Source organism: Eptatretus burgeri, chromosome 3 (genome assembly GCF_056783735.1).
Source record: "Eptatretus burgeri isolate ZD-2024b chromosome 3, Ebu_testis_v1, whole genome shotgun sequence".
Lineage (NCBI taxonomy): Eukaryota > Metazoa > Chordata > Myxini > Myxiniformes > Myxinidae > Eptatretus > Eptatretus burgeri.
Window position 1 is genome coordinate 9,089,147 of NC_140963.1, and position 22,765 is coordinate 9,111,911.

Genomic DNA, 22,765 nt, shown 5'->3' on the forward strand with positions numbered 1-22,765 from the left:
CGATTGAGCACAATCCTGGACGGGTCGCCACTCCGACGCAGGATACTCGAATGACTCGATCATCCCCAGCAAGCTGGTACTCATTTTTCCGACCTCGGAAGGATGACAGGCTGAGTCAACCCCCTGTTAAAGTAATTCAGCGGGCAACGAGGCTTGAGCTCAGGACCCTTGGATCCCAAGCCGCCACCAAAACCACTGAGCCAACACCAGGCTTGGTTTTTTTGCAGAAGGCTTGGTGGTGATTGGGAATACATGTTTTAAATTCCAACTTGATCAGACAAATGGTCTGGCATCCAGAATTATTTGATTTTTTTTATGATCTGGGTTCTTTTTGATTTATTTTATTTTAATATTTTTGCGAGTAGTTTGCAGAAGGCCAAATGGCACGTTCAACATCTGTCCGGCAAAAAAATTAATGAAATAATAAAATTAACCACGACACACACACATCCACTCGATGGAACTTCATGGCACATCTCCTTCACAAATGGTCTGCTGAAAGCGAACATATTGAACCGTGCTCGTAGTCACACAAACCGGGTATACACGACTCAGAGAATAAGTGAAAATCTTAAAGATTACAAATATCAGTACCTGGGCCTTTTCTCATGCTCTGCAGCAACAAGATGCCACCATCGTGCTCCGTAGGCCCTTACGCAAGTCAGACATACCTGCTCAGCTCCACGTTTGTGTTATCTTTCAACACGTCTCGGAACGGGCCTCGTGAAGACAAAGTTTAACGGGAATCGCATTCCTTGCATCATTATTGACGGATACGTTGTTTCCAATTTGCTACCAAAGTAATTTCTTTGGTAACAAGATGGAGGAATTATAATGGTGGAGTGCAAGGAACTTGTTGGTGAAGTTAAAAGCAAAGCAATATGGTAATGTACTTCTGAGGTGAATGTGTACAAATGATAGTTTATGTGTATAAACAAATGTACTTCTGAGGTGAATGTGTACAAATGATAGTTTATGTGTATAAACAAATGTACTTCTGAGGTGAATGTGTACAAATGATAGTTTATGTGTATAAACAAATGTACTTCTGAGGTGAATGTGTACAAATGATAGTTTATGTGTACAAATGTACTTCTGAGGTGAACGTGTATAAATGATAGTTTATGTGTACAAATGATAGTTACTCTCCATGTAACACATGGAGACTGATTTGGGGTGGAGCGGTGTGCAATAATTTATTTATTCATTGATTAATTGCATAAATAAAATAAATAATAATCGTAAACTAATTGATTTATTGATCAATTGCCGAATAGCATCCCAAAACCACCACAATTTCATCCGAATCTGTAACGTTTTGAAAGTTAAGTAATTCATCGAAAAATAAACAATTAATTGATTAAACAATAAATCAAGAATACTCTTTATAGCCAAATCACTGGGTCACTGTCATGTCTAAATATCGGCTTCCGAGCTCAAAAGGTGCCTGAGATATTTGCCAGGATGAGAAATGAAACAAATAATTAATAAATCGATAACAAGTAAGTGATTAATCAATCAATTTATTAATCACACAAGCTAAAATGAGCTAAGATCCTTGTCCTCTTAATGATGACGTCATAAAAACGAATATGACGTCATTGTGATGTATCAGGTTTGCGATAAATTATCTGTGCTAATGCCCGGCTTGATTCCCGCAAACAAAATTCAAACAGCTTGCCAAGTTTCGGAGATAATGGTATAGGCGATTTCCATTAGCGGCGATATTATGACGTTAACTTTTTTTTCTAGGAAGAATTTCCAAAATCGGAGATGGTTACTGCCTGCGCGTGGGCTTTCTGCATATACATGGCAAGTTTCACGAAGATCCGATGAAAACTCTGGGTTGTGAAACAAAAAATGTCAAAAATTTGGAATGACGTCATAAAAATTGATATGACGTCAGAGTGATGTATCATATGTGCGGTAGTTCATCCCTGCTAATGCCCTGTTCGAGTCCTGCAAACAGAATTCAAAAAGCTTGCCTAGTTTCGGAGATAATTTTTCAGGCGATTGCCATTAACGGACATATTTTGACGTCATAACTTTTTTTCTCGGAGGAATTTTCACAATTGGAGATGGTCACTGTCTGCGCAGGGTATTTTTACATATATATGCCAAGTTTCAGGAAGTTTCGATGAAAACTGTAGGCTGTGAAACAAAAAAGTCCACAAGAAGAAGATGAAGAACAACAACGTGAGTAAGACTAAGAGATCCTCCACGAGGATCTAAAAATTCAAATATCGTTTTTGCCAAGGCACATCTTCACTTTTGTCCCCAAATTTCAGCTTCCCCGCTCAAAGGATGGCTGAGATATCGCCTGGACAAACAAACAAACAAACAAGACAAGCCGGTATGCGGACATGGGTAGTCGACTACCCAATAGAACCTGACGTGATGGGTCCGATCGATGGGGAATGACCAGAGGATTAACCACAAGAAAATTCATGATTCACGCTTCAAGGGTTAATGCTGCAGATTGTTTTTTCGTTAAAATACCCCCACATTTAGAGGTTTTTCGGCCGTTGCTAGGCAACGGAGGGGTCTATCGCAACGGTTATTTTTCACACATAACTAGGACATACCATGAACCTACCATACCAGTTTCATGTATATCTGATTCATAGTCTCTGAGATATAACGAACTTCGTTTTTTTTATTGTTTTCGACCAGGGTTCATTGAAAGTCCACTTCTCCGACAGTTTTCATAGGATCCGGCTGGAAATTTTTGACAATATGGCTGAATGTACTGCCCACAGTCGCTCGTGGCCCGATTTTTGAAAAAAAATTTTTTTTATGATTTTTCAAAAATTTCAAAGTCCCGTTGCTAGGCAACGGTTGTGTCCATAGCAACGGTTCTCATTTGCACACAACTCGGTCATGGTATGAACCTACCAACCAAGTTTCATCGAAATCGCCATTTCAAATACTGATAATAAGGGTAGAAAAAAAAAATCTCAAAAAAAAAATTTGAGATTTTTTTTTTTCGACTAGATTGACAACCCAAAAACAAACGGAGTAAACAATGAATGTGCACTCCCTTCTTTCAGCACCCGGTGATGACGTCATGCATCGCCTGGATATGGAATTGGGAAGGAGCGGTGGACAACATTCAAAAACCATAAAAGGAAGAAGCATCTCATCCAATGAAGATTTCGTTTGGAGATATTGAGAAAGGGAAGGGATAAAGAATGAGGTACAAGAATTACAGGACGATTGAGTTCGTGTTTTTGAGTGAGAAAAAGACTTTTTTTTGTTTGTTTTTGAAGTGAGGAGGGCAAATAAGAAAAAGTTGAGGAGACTGAAGGGACAATATTTGGGAGAAAAGAAGAGGAATAAGGATTGCAGTATCAATGCAGGGACAGAATCTGTATGCTTGCGAACTGCGCAGCAGCTGCCTCACTCACCACAAAGGGGTCACCCATTGGCCTTCCCAAGCATTAACATGGCTGCCTGAGGTCTTCCTTTCCCCGTGGTAGACCATACCTGACCCTCCTCTGGCGACTTCTCACCTCCATCCACTTGCTGGATTAACTGGGGGTGAAACATGGTGGGGTTGCAGAACACTCTCTCCCTGAGAGTTTATCAAAATCTACTGACACTCACAACATAATCCAGAGGCTTAAAATTCAAATCATTAACACTGTTGCCTAGTGCCATTAATCTGATTTCAAACCCACAACCTCTGGTATACTCAGCTGCTGTACTCACCACAAGGCCACCACCATATATATATATATATATATATATATATATATATATATATATATATATATATATATATATATATATATATATATATATATATATATATATATACCAGTCAGCCCTGACTGGCTTGAAATCAATCGTTGTGTTCTCAAGTCTACCCAGAAGAATGACAGCATGTGTTGGTTTTACAACCTGGAAATAAATAACATCCAAACATAAAAGCCCCGACAGAAGTTGACATCATTTGCAATGAAGTCATCCTGTCGCCACAACATTCTTCTTGGTTTATCCTCTCCAAAAGTCTGTGCTCAGGTGGTCATGTTGAGGTAATTTACTCAGGTTTGTTTTCCCTAAAGAGTCCACTCTCTTGCAAGGTGAACTTTGAAACCTGTTTCAATGACAATTCCTCCCTGCTGGTTTTTACCACCCTCATACGTAACATCGATATGAGCACAGAGGCACAATGGCACTCATCTGGCTGCAGTCACCAACACGTGGAGGATATTATCTGTCATCATCGACCATCTGTTTATCGGATGTCATGTGGCCACTGAAATGTGCTTCAAAGTTCCATTTGTGGAGAACATTTAGTTTCACACGCAGTTGTGGTGTACTGTTCATCGATGCCAATTTGTTTGTACTTTTACATCGTCAACTTTGTTCCATTTACTTGTCCAACCAATGGCAGTCGTGCAGGTGTTGTTTTTATCTGGTTTCTAGCCAATTATTTTGCCCGACACCACTACGGGGCTCGAGGACCTCTCTCTCGAGGGACGAGCGTGGAAGGCTTAAAGGGAAGTGAGATGATGCTTTTCCTGCCTGGCAGCTCGCTATTTACACCATCGTGGAAAGGACTCACAGACTTGAGTTTCACCGGAGTTAAACTCAAGTTTACCGGAGTTCACTGGAGTTAAACTCAAGTTCACCGGAGTTCACTGGAGTTAAACTCAAGTTCACCGGAGTTCACTGGAGTTAAACTCAAGTTCACAGGAGTTAAACTCAAGTTCACCGGAGTTCACTGGAGTCAAACTCAACTTCACCGGAGTTCACTGGAGTCAAACTCAAGTTCACCGGAGTTCATTGGAGTCAAACTCAAGTTCACCGGAGTTCACTGGAGTTAAACTCAAGTTCACCGGAGTTCACTGGAGTTAAACTCAAGTTCACAGGAGTTCACTGGAGTTAAACTCAAGTTCACCGGAGTTCACTGGAGTTAAACTCTAGTTCACCGGAGTTCACTGGAGTTAAACTCTAGTTCACCGGAGTTCACTGGAGTTAAACTCAAGTTCACCGGAGTTCACTGGAGTTAAATTCAAGTTCACTGAAGTTCACCGGAGTTAAACCACATTCGCATCCCTATTTTCAATGAGGTATTTCCGCTCGAGACTCACGGCTTTCGTACCACGTGCCTGTTCATGACCCTTTTTCTCAAGCAGTACTTTGCTCTCTATACTCGGAGCTTCGTACCACGTGCAACGTCGTGCCTCCATCTTCAATGGGTTTTCACTCCTTTCCACCGCGGGACTACTCTCCGACTCTCATTGAATCCTGTTTGGTGAGCAGCTTATTCCCACGGGCAATGGCTTTTTATGACACCCGAGTCATATTATTTTGCGGACACAACGCCGAATATGCCCACTGGTGATACACCATTTTTTGCTTCTTTTTGAACTTGTGACAGTGTTCATTCACCCTCACTCAAAGCTCACCAGCTTATGGGACACCACTCAGACTGGACAAAGTCATCAACCTTTAGCAGAGAGTAGAAGTCAATAACTCTATTTTCTACACAGTCAACTCCCTGCATCCAACATTCAAAACTCCTTTCTGTGTTTCTTTCATGTGACGTGTGACATATTCTTAGAATGAAAAGCATGATGAGATTTATTCCTCGTTACTAAATGCAGCAGAAGAATGTATTATTACCCCGCACGCACGGAGCAAAAAGGGGGGTTCAACAATCGGTTCACTTTGTCTGTCTGCAAACATCAGTTTATGGTTGAGGAACTTCATTTGAATGGAATGTTATATTTTGAACACGAATCGGAACATGAACCTTTAGTTTCGCACTACTTTGCCTCTGAATTCGTCCTGATCGCACATGTTATGCGTCATCGCACATGTGATTGCTCAGTTTTTTAAAACTGTCTGGCAGTGAAACAAAATTTAAAAACATTCCAAACAGGAAACTTACCGTTTTTTTAATGACGTCATAAATGATACAAACACCAGGCATGAAGAACTCATGTTAACATGTTAAATAAGGTGGTGTACACGCCACTGCATCAACGGCGGTAAACTTCTGAATTATTTTTCTACGACCTTTATAATCTTTCTTCTATTTCAATTTAATTATATACTTGAACAATGTGGAACACAAATCGCCTTTTTGGTACCTTGAAAAACCTTCCGTTTAACAGTACTTCGACAAAAAAATTACAGCATTTCACATCATCTCGACCAATCAAATTTGCTAATCACAGACCCCGCCCAGGCTCCTTTTTTCCTCAAGACTGTGTGGGGTAAGGTGTTCGATGAACTCTCTCATTTCATATGTACTCCAGAGCGAGGGCCCTTTTAATCACGTGTCTGAGGCCAAAAGGTTTGAGGATGTTTTATGAATTAAAATTTTATGCTGATAACAAAAGCAGATTTCTTAATTGCTGCAGCTGCTGATATATTTTTTGTGAAAAACGCCATTTCGTGCATTTTCACCCAAAAATGTCAAAAAAATCGTTTTTAATTCAGATTTCAGAGTTATCTTAAGTTATCTGAAAATAATTCCCACCCACCCCAAACCTCTCTCCTTTCTTCAAATCCTGGTGGCATCTCATCAAATCTGTTCCTGGTGTATGTTCCCCATCCATCCCCTCCCTTACCTCAAATGGCCGCACTGCTGATACCAGCACGAGAAAAGGCTGAATGCCTAAACTCCGTGTTTGCATCTAAATATTGTGTCCGAAACCCATCACTTTCTGGACCCACCTTATCCAGTCGCACCCAACTGTCCCTGGACTCTGTGTCCTTTTCTCCTGACAAGGGGGAGAGCTTGCTGTCAAACCTTGACTCAGATTCTGCAACCGGTCCAGACAGCATCAGCCCACGTGTCCTAAAAACCTGCTCCTCTGCTCTTGCTCACCCTCTCTCTGTTCTGTTGACCCTCTCATTTACTCAAGGTCATCTGCCATCTTGTTGGAAATCAGGAAACATTATGCTCTGCAGAAAAAGGTGCAAAATCAGATCCCTGCAACTACAGACCAACCAGCCTTCTCCCAATCATGAGTAAGGTTATGGAATCCATCTTCGCTTCAGACATTAAATCCTTCCTCTTCTCCAATGGCTTGATTTCCGATCATCAATTTGGTTTCAGACCAAGTCACTCTCCCTCCTCTTTCTTCTCTTTCCCAGAATGACTGCATCACCTGTTCGTATCTGTGACAAGTGACTGACGAGGAGGGGACGTTCGTGCATAGCATAAGGATTTCTCGATGGTGACACTGCTCGTTTCCACGTGCTCTTTCCAAATCATAATAAACAACTTTTTCCAAACTGTCCGGTTGTCTGTCTCTATTGGTTAAGCATAGTAGAGAGTAAAAGGGAGTTCATCCCCGTCGTTCCATCTTGGGAAGACATGAGCCAGCGTGTCCAACGACGGCAACACTCGGCCGTATCTTCATCCTGCTTCAATCGCGTTAAATTTCCAGATTTTTTTTTTACGATGTTTCAAACAATTATTTTATTTCAATTAAAAACCTGTATCAAGGGAGGCACAAAGCATCCCTCTCTTTAATTATATGGGACGGTTTCTCTGTGCGCAGCTTCAACATGAGGACTGAAAATTCGTTTCTCAGCTTCAACTGCACGGAATTGACCGCAAATTTCAGAACTAAATCCTTTCAGTTACGTCCATTTCGGCATTGTAGAGTTTCGAATGAAAAACCTCAAAATTCACGTTGGTGTCCGTCCGTCCATATGAAATGTGTCGGTGCTCATATCTCATTGTCCGAGCTGTATCAGTGTGCGAGCTGTATCAGTGTGCGAGCTGTATCAGTGTGCGAGCTGTATCAGTGTCCGAGCTGTGTCAGTGTCCGAGCTGTGTCAGTGTCCGAGCTGTTTCAGTGTCCGAGCTGTTTCAGTGTCCGAGCTGTATCAGTGTCCGAGCTGTTTCAGTGTCTGAGCTGTTTCAGTGTCCGAGCTGTATCAATGTCCGAAGTTTTTCTCGAATCCGGCTGGGACTTTCGGAATGACATTTTGCATCAGTAAAGGGAATAAAGAGTACGTGGCATTGACATGACCTTTAACACCTTGACCTATTTTTTCAGGTCATGACCCAATTATAGATTTTAACATTTTTCACAATTTTTTTTTCTTAGTTCACACTTTATCCCTGAATGTTGATGGTCAAGGTCGAATGGCAGTCAAAACAAACATTTGCTATCACTGGAACATGAGCCCCAGGGTAAGTCATGGGTGATCACCAAGGGTAAGATGGGGGAGGCCAGGGTAGGCTTACCTTGGCGATTGCAGATACCGAGTTGTTATTATTATTCTAATTATCATGATAAACAATAAACTACTGTGTGAACATGAAGAATGAGTTTGTGGTTCAAACCTTTGTATGGAGGGAACAAATCATCGACAACGTCGGACTCGACCTTCACTTTCACAACAGAATCTGAAACAAAAACAATCCATCAAAACTCAACATCCAGGAACCAAAAGATCTTGCTTCGGAGTGAACGTCACGTACCGGGTCCAAACTCCTCATCCTCGGGTGAACCGATCATGGAAGTACGAGATATATGGGGTTTCTAAGGCAAATGAATGGGGTGAAGGGGAAAAAAAACTCTTTGAATTGATCCCCGAAAACCCCTCAACTGGAGTCTAATTCCTCCCATACAAATGTATAGGCTAACCTTTTAGAAAACCCCTTAAAAACCTTAAACAGGAGAATGATTTTCTCCCCAAACAGGAGACTGATTCCCCCCATACAAATGAATAGGGAGAAGTCTCTATCTCAAGGCTCATTCAGTTAAAACAGGAGAATGATTTTCTCCCCCCCCCCCCTCTGACTCTCTAACTCTCAGTCCATGGGGTCAAAAGAAGAGATCGATCTCTGTCCCCTTCCCCTCCTCCAAACCCCAATGTTAAATTGGGACTAACTTAAGGGACTGACTTAAATTGGGATTATAATTGAGATCTCTGTCCCATTGAGACACTGATTAAAACAACATTTCTTTTATATTATCATTCCATTCAGAGTGATCCAATAAATGTGGAAGTATTTTAAGTGTTTTCAGTTCATGCCGTGAAGATGAGGAAGTATTCTGTGAGAGACAAGGCCTCGTGGTTATATTTTTAATCAGAACACAAACAGGCTAATAAACGTGTTTTTTTCAAAATCATTAAAAATATTTTCATTTTAGGGTTAAAATAAGTTAGACTGCTTGAGAATGTATCGCCCACGTATTTCCCAAGTTGTCTCGCCCAAACCAGCATTTTCCATCTTGTACAACCCTGGAAATTCCAAGATACATAATCCCACTTCCTCGAAGTTGCTTTATAAACGAGCTGTCAGTCGTAAACTTTGTCTGAAAGCTTTATAATTTTTATCATCTTGTCCTATTGAGAAACGACTGAAAAATGAACCATTTTTCATCTGATGAAGAGTCCTGAATCATCTGGAGAAGAATATTGGTAAGTTTGTGTGTGCTTTCTCTGAGAATGACAGTGATGCAACTGAATATTAATTAAAACACTGTACGATGAAATATTATTATTTGTCTTCTCCAAACAGCTTATCTTCATCGCTCATCACGTCTGTGGACAACAAATTATTTGAATTACACAACGAATGGACACAGATGGATAATGTTATTCAAGAGATTTATTCCTTTCGTCTTCAATTGAAAGGAATCATGATGGACTGGGAAACATTGTTGACACCTCCTCTAATCTTAAAAGGTCCGACATCAAGGTGAGAAATACGCACGTGAATGTATGAGTTTGTGTGAGTGTCTGTTTATCTGCTTGTCTCTATCTTTCTATTTATCCATTTGCCTATATCCGTATATGTATATATATATATATATATATATGTATATGTATATATATATATGTATATATATATATGTATATATATATATATGTATATATATATACATGTATATATATATGTATATATATATATATATATATATATATATATATATATATATATATATATATATATATATATATATATATATATATATATATATATATATATATATTGTTGCGGATTCGCGCCCGCCGGCGTGCGAGCGGCCACGTAACTCGAATTGCGGCACGTCGCCCACCGGACGGACAATTCCGTCGTGACCCTCTTGGACTAACGCCGGGAACTAGTCACGGGTGGGCCTTTCGGCCTCACCACGATCGTGCCAATCGGCCCCCTGCGTGGGATAGGGTTGTTCGCCAAATTCGACCTACCTAAGTACCCACACGGAGGGTAGACCGGGCGATCGCACCTCGCCGCAGGTCGACTTCGGACACGGGCCACTTTAAGCGACCCGTTCTGTACTATCGGGATAACCGAGCGGTGTTATCGTCAACCTCGACGGTTCCGATTAATTATCGGGCGTATTTAGCCCCTACCAACCCTTTACGTGAAGTAAGATGGAGATTCAATTTCAAGAAAAGACGAAGCGAAACGGGAAAAACAGTTCAACATAAGGCACATTTATTCCGCGGCAAACGGAAAGCACACATATACAATTACAACAATTATGCACCAAAAGCAAATGTAAAAGTAACACAACAATTATGCACAAAAAGCAAATGCAACAAAAGAGACACAATGCAGATCTACTACCGACTACGGGAGCACACGGCAACACTTACACAGTTTTACTTTACAGACGGCGCCGACAACACATATACTCCAAAGCAAAAGAAAAAGGGGCCACCCTCAACTACAAGGGGGCAGACGGGCCTGGGGCCGAGACCGCGTCAAGCCTACCCGTCTGGTGATGAGCCGCAAAATGGCGGTTGAGACGTGGTTGGTTCAAAATAAAGATAGAACAGAAAAACGGCTATCTTGAAGGGTCGCAGCCCGAATGAATGACATTTATTCCCTCTAAACAACAGGTTTGGGGCTAACTACACATATACTTACAGAGATATCTCACCGACGGGACCTGAATGGTGGTTTGCGAATTTCCTCAACCACAACACTACCCCCTCCCCTTTTTACAGACTCGTCCCGAGTCGTCAAATTTTCGTGTGCCATCATGTGTAGTTCTCCCCTAGTACGTTTTAGCAACGGATCCCTGAGTGCGACATTCATGGTATTCGTGTCCCCAAAATAAATAACCTGAGGGCTGAGTAACTAACGAAACAAACCCACTCACACGGACGACTTAAATAAAATTGCCGGCGCTAAGACAGACATGCCGGGGGCGCACTCATATTTACAGTACATCTTAACCTTAACTTACAAATTTTACACTAAACCATGGCCCAGGATCAATGGACTCTGCAAAAAGAAAGCAGTTAGCAGGGAGCCAGGCTGCTCGCATGCAGTCTCTGGCTCAAACAATGCAGGTGACAGGGAACGTGGCCGGCTGCTCACACGCAGTCCAAGGCCTTCCCTTTTGAAAATGAACCCAGTGAACCACAACGGTGCATGGGCTGCACAAACGCAGTCTCCGTGCCAGCTCAAGTGGCACACGCAATGAGCACAACGGATGGATGGATGGATGGATTAATGGATGGATGCAAACACGGTGCACGGGCCGCCACTGCAGGCCCGTGTTGTAGCTGCCAACTGGGGCAGTTCTTGCAGCTTGCAAACTGTTGCTTTCTGATCCTGGCGCGCATGGAAATGAAAAGGGGGTGGGGGAAAGCAAAAAATGAACGGGCCTGGTGAACAGGGGCAGTGGGCATGGCAAAGGTGAGCAGGCAACCAAAGCCTGCAGAACAGGGCCGCTGCAGGTAAACACAGCTGGCAGACGAACTAGCCGGCACAGGCCTTGAAGCACAGCAGCTGCAGACAATCCAGCCGGCACAGGCCTTGCAGCAAAACAACAGCTGCCGATGAAGTGGGCCGGCACAGGCCTTGCAGCAACGCAGCCAGCAGATGAAGCTGGCCAGTCTTTGCCGTTCAGTGGAGGTTGGTGGAGGGAGTGCGGTGGTGCTGGCCACTCGGAAGGCGGGCTCGGACTTACCCTACGGTCTCCCTCCCAACCTATCGCCTTTGCCTGTCACTGTCCATACCCACCCCCTTAATTTGTGAAAAACCAATTTAGCCCCCACTTATTTTTTTTGTTGTTTTATTTCCTTTTTTACTTCTCCACTATAAATCGTCCCCTAACCCCCTTTATCGTCTTTGTTCGGCTAACCTTTCCTGTCACCTAGCCTACTCCCAACATCTACGTTCCCTTCCCGGAGGGGAATAAGGGAGAGCTAGCGTCCTGTGTAGAGGCCCAATTCAAGCCTCAGGATGGCCTCCCCAGACTTCAGCGATCTATAACCAAAGTGGGTCCAGCGGCCCACAACGAGAGCGAGGGGATGGATGGTGCGGAGGGGTACACTTCCTAATCTAATCTATCCATTTAACTGTTAAACTACCGCGGGGCTTTCAACAAGCGCCTCGCGCTTAAGCTATTGGTTCGAACAACCCAGATTCCCGTCGCCTGTGTTGGTGTCCTCACAATTTCGGAGCTTGCCCCCCAATTTTCTCTCCGTGCCCTCACACGGTCTCATGGCTGGGACGCGTGGCTCCCTTTGGCAGGCACGACCCTCTGCCGAATCTCCCGCTATGGCACCCCCGGGCACTACACTGCCTCCGAGCCTACCAACTCCCTAAACACCAGGGAGTGCCCCCCATGGCACCTCCCCTGAAACGCACACGTGGCAGGCTGGCCTCCCGGGCCCCTTTCCGAGGGTCACCCGTGCCCACAACACTGCCCACGCAGCTCATGGCGCCCCGGGCCCCCGCACCAAGCAGACGCACCCGTGCCCACTATGCTATCCCACCCCCCATGGGCCCTTGGCCGACTACGGCCGACTAGCCTGGTGCCCGGGGTACCCACTCAGCGATACTCACCTTTCGCAGCCACGCTCCCAGCCTGTCAACAGGGCTCCTGCACCCCTCCAAATGGGTTTCGAGCCTACATTCACACCAACAACAAAACGACCTCCATTTTTCAATTTAACTAACCCCCGAACTCACTCTACACTGACCCCGGGGTCCCTTGGGCGGGAGTCACTCCTTCCCCCAATCACTCATCGCACCATGCATTCCCCATTCGCTCCACTCACACAGACCCGCTGGCCTCACTCACTCACCAAGCACATGCTTCCACTTCACTCACCAACTCTTCAACACACTCACCGCTGAACTCTGCCTTCCTTCTAACTACCTCCCCTAACTAACTCGTGCTCCCACGTCGTCCCTTAAACTAGTAGCACGTTCCTTTTAACACTACGTAGCTAAACTACGTCAACTCGACACATCCAAAGGCTGTCACTGTCTCCAAATCTCTAAAATAACTTTCCCAACCTAAATCTGACTAAATCCCTCTAACTAATCCATTCCACGGACTCCATGAGGACTTACCCCTGCCCCATGAAGTCGGTCTAACTAACATAACCCTTCCCCCTAACTAGTTTCTATCCTGTGCCCAGGTAAGGGGGTCTTCCACCCCTTGCCCGGGAATCCTGTTTACCCGAAAGCGAGGCTTGCTTTTTTTTTATTTTTTTATTTATTTTTTTTCATCGCGCAGCACCAGCGCGGAAACTCACAACCTGCGCACCAGCGCGGCAATTCACAGCCACGCACCTTTGGCGTGACGTCATGGCAGCCGTCCGCGTCCCTCGTCCCACTTGGACGGTCTCATCCGGCAGGGATTCACCCTCCTGCCGGATTCCAACCACACACGCAGCCATGACGTCACCCGGCGCATAAAAAAACCCACAAGCCCCACATCTCGAGGGGTTCCCCACGCAAACACATGTGCTCTGCCCGTTGGAGCTGAACACACCCGCTCGCGTGGAGAACCCATCCGGTCCAAATCCGTTATCCTGCCTAAACTTTGTCCGTCCGCGGGATCTGCAAATCCACCGCGTGCGTTTCCGGACCGGGACTTCACTCCCACAAGCGAGCACGTGGGGGCCTCGTGCGTTGCACAGCACGGACGTCGCGCTCGCTGCTGGGTGAACCCGGCACGGTCCCCGAAACAGCTACAGCCGCTACCCGGCTTTTGTCCATCTGTCGTCGTCGTCGTCTCCATTCAACACACGCACACCTGCGTGTTACGACGCTAACACACCTCACCATTAAACTCACACCGGGAGACGCGGCTGCATGTTCACACATGCCAACCGACATCTCCCTCACATACAGCGACCTTGCACACGCTGTCTCTCTCACATTCATGGTCTCCCTTGCACTCGGCCGTTCACTCACGCATGCCACCTCCCTCGCACACGTGGCTCCACTCACTCGTAGCCTTCCACTCACTCGTGCCATTTCCCTCACACAAACCACACCACTCACACACGCGGGGGCACTCGCCCGCGGTTCCTCATCCACACATGGCGTGCTGGGGAGCACGCCCTTCGGCACACTTGCCACCACACCACTCACACACGGGGTCGCTTCCACACATGGGGACGCACTCACACACAGGGGCGCACTCACCCCTTTCACCACACACACCGGGACAACCACACTGGGGATTCGTGTCCCCACAAGGGTCTCCGGGGCCTCTATACCCCCCAAGCTCTCCGTGCACCTGTCCACAGCACTCGTCCCCTCAACCTCGCAAAGCACGACCGAACCCACCTGGTCGTGACTCGCCTCAAGGGGGCATACTCCCTCTCCTCGTTCCTGGAGGAGGCCATCCAGCTGCTCGCACTGGGTCTCCACCCAGTCCGCCAGCTCACCCCATTATCCTCCACCACCTCCGTGTGTGTGTTCGTCTTTAGTTTCTTCCACCCCGTTTTCATCGTGTAGTCTTTTCTCTATCGTTCCCATCTCCCGTGTCTCTGTACATTTATTAGTTTCTGTTGTCCCCTCGTGTATATTAGTCTCTGCTTCTTTCTGGCGTCTTTCCCTTACCTTTATGTCGGTCAACCTTGCTTTCTCCTTAAGTCGCTCACGTCCTTCCCTCTGTTTCACTCCTTGCTCTATCACAATCTCCGCGTCCCTCCTCCTTGCTTTCCGTCTTAATTGTTCTTTTCTCTCCCTCCCAATTACTTTCACCTCGTCTCTTGTCTCCCGTGTCTCTATACATTTTCTCTCCTTGTTCCTTATTTCTGTCTCTTCCTGGTTCCTTTTTCCTTCCCATCTGAGTCGTTCTTTCTCTCTGAGCCCCATTAGCTGTTCGTTCTCCCTCCGGAGCTCCTCAATCTCCGTTGACTCCAATCTCGCTCTCCGTTTTAGTTGTTCAATTTCATACTCATATCGTTGTTGTTTTCTCTCCCACTGTTCCTCCTGCTCTTTGTTTTCCAATCTCATTATTTCTTTCAATTGGCTCATTTCCTTCCTGTGTTTCATTCGCTGTTCTCTCACTACTCTTCCTCGTTTCCTCTCCTGTCCTTCCTTCTCCAGTTTCATGGTTTGCTTCATTTGGTTAATCTCCTTTTTGTGTTTCATTTGCTGCTGTCTCATTACTCTTCCTCGTTTCCTCTCCTGTCCTTCCTTCTCCAGTTTCATGGTTTGCTTCATTTGGTTCATCTCCATTTTGTGTTTCATTCGCTGCTGTCTCATTACTCTTCCTCGTTTCCTCTCCTGTCTTTCCTTATCCAGTTTCATGGTTTTCTTCATTTGGTTCATCTCCATTTTGTGTTTCATTCGCTGTTCTTTGTCTATCTCCTCGTACTCCAGCCTCAGCTTTTCTTTCAATTGGTCAACCTCAGATTCATGTTCTTTTTGTTTTCTATTCCATTGTTCCTCTCGTTCTTCCCTCTCCAATCTCCTTGTTTCCTTCAATCTCCTGATTTCTCCTTCCTGCTTCATTCCTTGCTCCTTCAACTTCTCCTCGTATTCCAACCTATTTTTTTCCTTTTGTCGTTCAGTTTCAAATTCACACTCTTTCAGTTTTTTATTCCACTGTCTCTCTTGTTCCTCGTTCTGCAATCCAATAGTTTCCTTTAATTGACGGATTTCTTTCTCCTGTCTCATTCCTTGTTCTTTGTATTTCCTATTCCACTGTCTTCCTTGTTCCTCATTCTGCAATCTCGTTATTTCTTTCAGTTGGCTGACTTCCTTCTCCTGTCTGATTCGTTCTTCCATCATTACTCTTTCTTGCATCTCATTCTTTAATCTGGCCTTCGCTTCCAGCTGTTCGATCTGTACAGTGTGGTTTCTTAAAGTTTCATTTTCCGTTCTCTTCCTTTCCTCTTTTAACACTCTCAGTTCGTTTTGTAGTTCCCTCGCTTTGTTCTGGTGTTTCTGTAACTCAGAAACTTTCTTTTCCAATTCCTTTCTCATCTCCGCACACTCTGACTTTGCTTTGGCTTCCAATTGTTCAAACTGCTCAGTGTGGTTCCTTAACGTTTCATTCTCTGCTGTCGTTCTTTCTTCTCTCACCATCCTCAACTCGTTTTGTAATTCCCTCTCTTTGTTTTGGTGTTTCTGCAAATCAGAAGCTTTCTTTTCCAATTCCTTTCTCAATTTGCGTGCTTCTTCACTCATTTCATCTCTTCTTTCCACCGCTTCCCTCCTCAATTCGTCCCTTTTTTTTACTGTATTCAATTAGTTTTTCTGCCATTCCTTTCCCATTCTTATCTCCCCTTCCAGGATTTCTCTTTTAAACTGGCTTGCCCTTACCTCTCGCTTCAGTAGTTCCAATTCCCCATCTTGTTTGCGTTTTTCCTTTTCGAGCTTTGTTTTCCTTTCTCCTTCCTCCCTCAATTCTCCCTGCAGTTCTTTGAACTGTTCTGACTTTTCCAGCAATTCCTCCGTCCTTTCCTCCAGCTGTCTCTTTCCTCTTTTTATCTTCCATTCTAGGCTTTATCTATCCTGATTGCCTGTTCTTACCTCTTCCTTCAATTGTTCCAACTCCCCATCGTGTTCACATTTTTTCTCTTCCAACTGTATTTCCCTCACTCTCCCCTCCAGTTCGTTGAACCGCCTTGCTTCCTCCAATAATTTTTCCATTAATTGTTTTACTTCCAAGTCGTGCTCCTTTTGTTTATTTTCGAGCTCGGTTTTCCATTCTTCCTCCCATTGTTTCCTTTCCTGGGAGATACCAATCTGCTGTTCCTCTATTCTTTTGTTCAGTTTGCTCTTCGCATATTCCAACTGACGGGTATAAAACACTACCAAATTCTTTTTCCCACATAATTTGTCGACTCTATTGGCCAAGTCATGTTTTTGCCACCGAATTCGTTCCAGTAAATCGTCCAATCGCTGTGTCCCCCCGTACACGTAATTTTTCTGAAGCGCGTCTGCGTGCCGTTGTGACTCGTCCACTCCACTTTGCACCTCCTCGATATATTCTTCATAACGCTTCACCTTTTTCAAGACATCCCCCAATTGTGCCTGAAGCCTGCCAATGCTCGCATAGTCATCCTGCCACGCCTGCCATGGCACATGCCATGACCACGTGCCTTGAACCGGTGACTGGGAGCTCACGCCTCGTGCTGTGCCATTAATATCAGCCCGCTCCGTGCTGCGCTGAGGTGTGATCGCGCTGCCATTGTGCGACTCCGTTTGCCGGCAAAGTTCGTGCTCAAGCCGCTCCCACTGACCACAGTTAGTGGTGGGGTTATAATTATAAAAAGAACCGACCTGGGCCATGGATCCTACATGACGACACATACCTAATACCCCCAGCTCCCGCTCGCCTTGAGACGCCATCTTATTTCTCGTAAAGGGTTAATTTAAATCGCTCGTAATTTGGAGGGAATCGGGGGTCGCTCCTCTCACCCCTGGACCGATTCCCGTGAATTTAGCTGGAGACAGGAGAGCCCGTTTTCCCACTCTCCGACACCAGTGCCGCGAGGAGGGGGATGGGTTTGTGTCCCACTCCTGACACCAGTGTTGCAGATTCGCGCCCGCCGGCGTGCGAGTGGCCACGTAACTCGAATCGCGGCACGTCGCCCACCGGACGGACAATTCCGTCGTGACCCTCTCGGACTAACGCCGGGAACTAGTCACGGGTGGGTCTTTCGGCCTCACCACGATCGTGCCAATCGGCCCCCCGCGTGGATAGGGTTGTTCGCCAAATTCGACCTACCTAAGTACCCACACGGAGGGTAGACCGGGCAATCGCACCTCGCCGCAGGTCGACTTCGGACACGGGCCACTTTAAGCGACCCGTTCCGTACTATCGGGATAACCGAGCGGTGTTATCGTCAACCTCGACGGTTCCGATTAATTATCGGGCGTATTTAGCCCCTACCAACCCTTTACGTGAAGTAAGATGGAGATTCAATTAAAGAAAAGACGAAGCGAAACGGGAAAAACAGTTCAACATAAGGCACATTTATTCCGTGGCAAACGGAAAGCACACATATACAATTACAACAATTATGCACCAAAAGCAAATGTAAAAGTAACACAACAATTATGCACAAAAAGCAAATGCAACAAAAGAGACACAATGCAGATCTACTACCGACTACGCGAGCACACGGCAACACTTACACAGTTTTACTTTACAGACGGCGCCGACAACACATATACTCCAAAGCAAAAGAAAAAGGGGCCACCCTCAACTACAAGGGGGCAGACGGGCCTGGGGCCGAGACCGCGTCGAGCCTACCCGTCTGGTGATGAGCCGCAAAATGGCGGTTGAGACGTGGTTGGTTCAAAATAAAGATAGAACAGAAAAACGGCTATCTTGAAGGGTCGCAGCCCGAATGAATGACATTTATTCCCTCTAAACAACAGGTTTGGAGCTAACTACACATATACTTACAGAGATATCTCACCTACGGGACCTGAATGGTGGTTTGCGAATTTCCTCAACCACAACAATATATATATATATATATATATATATATATATATATATATATATATATATATATATATATGTATATATATATATATATATATATATATATATATATATATATATATATATATATATATATGTATATATATATATATATATATGTCTCTTTGTCCATTTCTCTATCTATTTATTCATCTGTCAATATGTCATTGTGTGTCTCTGTCTATTTCTATTTATCTTGAGTTTTGACACATTATATTTTATATTTATTTTTCAGTTTAAACCCCTGCCTGGGTGAATCAAGCACACAAGTTAATCATCTGCAGGAATCTGACCTGACACTCAAGATATCTGAAGCAGACTGCTTGGAAATATCATCTATTTTTACAATTGAATTTTTAATACTGTCAATATTAATTAATTATACTTGTTTTTCTTATAATTATCTGATTCTTAACTACAAGAAAAGAATCAAGGAGATTTAAAAAGGGTGGGAGGAAGGGGGGGGTAGGTGCGCTCCCCCAACGACCCATCACCCCCTCATCCCACCCCCCTCCCCTCGCCGTGTGTGTGTGTGGGGAAGGGTGGGGAGTGGGATGAGAGAGGTGGTGGGTCAAAGGTGGGGGCGCACAGGGGGGATGAGGGGGGCGGGGCTTGTGTGGGCAGGGTTTATGTGGAAGGGGTTTATGTGGATGAGGCTTCTGTGGATGAGGTTTGTGTGGATGGATGGATGGGTGGATAGATGGGTGGATGTGTGGAGCTTGTAGGGATGGGTAGAGCTTGTGTGGATGGGTGGAGAATTTTTTTAATTAAATAAACATGTTGTGTGTAGGGAACTAATTAACTAATCACTAATTATGTGAATATGATGAATGTGGGTGGAGTTTGTGTAGAGCTTGTGTGGATGGAGCTTGTGTGGGTGGAGTTTGTGTGGAGCTTGTGTGGGTGGGGTTTGTGTGGAGCTTATGTGGGTGGAGCTTGTGTGGGGTGGGGTTTATGTGGGTGGAGTCAAAAATTTTCAATTTATCTTTGTCTTTTGTAATTCCTGTGAATAAAATGAACCTAAAGTCTCCTCCCCTTCTAAATCATATACCTTATAAGTCCAAGGACCTGTATCTATCACATCAACAATTTTAAAAAGTTCATTCGTCCACCGCTTTATATAACCCTTTTCAAAATGAGATTTCCACCTATATATTCTGACTATATCACCAACTTTGAACTTTGCCTTTTTGACATTAATCTCTTTTTCATATTTTAATTTTGTAAATGTTTCTGATGGTTTCGTATTCGTTGACGTGTGAATCATGTCATTATACTTATCTACAATATCCTGAATAAAAGATGACCATTGTTGTGAACCGAGTTGTGTGGTTTTTATTTTAGTCTCTCTTTTAAGGTACGATTTAAGCATTCAATAACAACGGCTTTTCCTTCATTAAAGGTATTGTATAATGCAATGCTGTTATTTTTTAGAAAATTCATAAATGTCTTGTTATAAAACTCTCTACCCTTATCAGTCCACAATTTTTTAGGTTTTCTCTTACTTTTATTAAATACCTGTTGAAAGGTTAACATAAGAGTATTACCTGTTTTGTTTTTTAAAGGGAAAACCCACGCATATCTACTCCTCAAATCAATAACGGTTAAAGCATACTTGTATCCCTTATCATTATTGAGTTCAATCAAATCAGCGGACCAGATATAATCAACTTCCTTGGAATAAACCTTCCTTCTATGAAACTTTGTGAATATAGGTTTATGTAATTCATTAGCTAATTGATCTTCAGTCTTAATGACATCATTAGAGCCAATAAGTTTTTTGAATTTCCGAGCCCAAGTTTCAATTTAGTACTGATCATCTTCTTCACGATGAACCGATCAACTTTTTCTCTCAAAGTTGTATCAGAGACAAATTATACAACATTTCTCTATCAGCTTCATGCTTTTCTTCCAAAGTTGTGGTATTCCCATTATCAATATCATGCCTCATGCACACTTCATCAACCCTATTGATGGGTTTACTCCATGGTTTAGGATTGTCTGCCTCATCTAATCTTTTATCCAAGTTTGTGCCTGGACCACAGAAAGAATACCCTGGTAGATGTAATTCCCCTCGTATTCCAGTTGTTGTAAATTTACTTCCTGAGAAAAACTTTTGAATATCTCCTCCACGTTTGTGTTTGGAGATAAATTGACACTTTTTTGAACCACACACCGAACATGTGCCTTTTTGTATAACCCTATTATTTTTACTTTTAAAATATGAAATTTTTTAGTGTTAGTTTTCTTTTTACTTTTGACACAATAACTCATTTATTTATGAGAAAAATTCCGACAGAGTGCAAAAACCTTTTTAGTTTCCAACATGCACATTTGAATCTTAATTTTTAAAACATAAAGAATTCTCAGAAATGTCTTCACTCTCTCCTCCATTTATTTAAGAAAAAAAATGAAAAACTTTAATTAACGTCAATATCTTTCCCTTGAAAACGATGTCAATAGTCTTGTCGAAAATATTTCTAATAGACTTGTCAATTCTTTGTTTTCCTCCTCGGTACGTTGAGATTAATTTATTTTCTGTAATACCACCAATCTTTTTTTAATCTCACTGGTTTCCATATTTTTATATTTATTTATTCTCTCTCTTTCTTCTCTTTCCTCCCTCTCTCTCTTCTCCCTTTCCTCCTCTTCTCTCTTTTCTTCAACTCCTTCCTTGTCCCTTACTATCCTTGAATCACTTACACCCCATAGAATATCATACATATATTCATCAGGATTTCTTGTTATTCCTGTATCCAAATTTTTTTTTTTTACACAAGGAAACCAATAAAATTTCTTTTTAATTTCTAAAAGAGCCTTACGTTTTCTTAACTTTATAATTTTTTCATTATTTAACATTTTAATGAAATCCAAAGTTGTTGGTTTATCATCATCAGTATAAAGCCTATCTTTTATTGAAAATACCTCATTCTTATGTTATAGAACATATTTATTAAAATACCGAATACCCTTTTCTTGAAAGTATGCTTGGACACAGAAATGATAGTTTTCTTGAAGCCTTCTTGCTGTCATTTATGGATTATAAATATACGACAGAATAATATTATGACACGAAACACCTCCCCATATTCCCATAGTTAAATCATTTTGTATTTCCTTACTCATTACAGGTCCCCCTAACAAAAGGACGCCAACTTTGTCAGACGGAATGAAAACCCGTCATTCTTGTTACAAAAACAGCTAAAATTGATGAAAAAGCGGCCTAAATTGAAACCAACACAGTAATTACGGTCGCAATTGCAGATATAATGGAAACCAACACATTTATTCGACACACAAGAACGGTCGTGACGGAAACAAGAAAGGTCAATCCCGAAATAGATCGGTGGGGAACGGAAGGAAGATTGGTTATTTCCATCGCGAAAAGTCCGAGAGCGAAACAAAAGCCGTTCATTCCGGTTACTGTAGTGCGAACACGATGGTGGATGCAGTAGAACGACCTGTTACGGAATGTTAATTTTTAGTGCTTGTGCCTCGAACATAAATGTAATATAGATAATATATAGTGGGTAGTACCTGATGTAGTTTTAACAATTTATTAAACCAAATTTTGTTGTGATGATAATGTTTGGTTTGCCTGTATTTCGAGCCCCCGAGTGAAGGATCGCGAGTTGTGTATGCCCAGTTCAACATAGGGGATCGTGTATGGGATCTTTTTACAGTTTATACTTCATATTAACTTTGTTATTTTATTGGAATTTGCAATTTATTATTACTATCAAATTTTACCTCTTGCAAATATAAATGATCAATCGTCACTGATCGCTGCAGCATGGGGGCACGAATTACACGAAATGTCAGCCACACATTAAGTCAAGAGGGCGCATTTATCGCTGCATGTTTCATATCCCGTACCACAAAAGGGTTTTCATTAACAGACATGATATATTTAAGGCAGACTATGTCAAAGTTAACTTACCATAACTTCAATAACTTTTCAAGCCACCATGTTTTCCACATTATGGTAACCGGAATTAATCGCTTTAGCTTCGGTCTCCGCCATTTCGCGACGGAAATAACCAATGTTGCTTCCATTCCCCACC

The 22,765-nt window shown here is 43.3% G+C and overlaps 1 protein-coding gene and 1 long non-coding RNA gene across 3 annotated transcripts in view; one reads left to right on the forward strand and one right to left on the reverse strand.

Moving 5' to 3' along the window:
- The window catches only part of LOC147029375 (death-associated protein 1 homolog), a 117,480-nt gene that overhangs the window by 12,580 nt on the left and 82,135 nt on the right, over positions 1–22,765 (reverse strand). The gene's annotated exons all lie outside the window — the stretch shown is intronic.
- LOC147029376 (uncharacterized) lies at positions 9,160–19,129 on the forward strand. Its single transcript, XR_015055880.1, has 3 exons — positions 9,160–9,405; positions 9,506–9,685; positions 18,937–19,129. It is a non-coding gene; the product is annotated as an uncharacterized LOC147029376 (long non-coding RNA).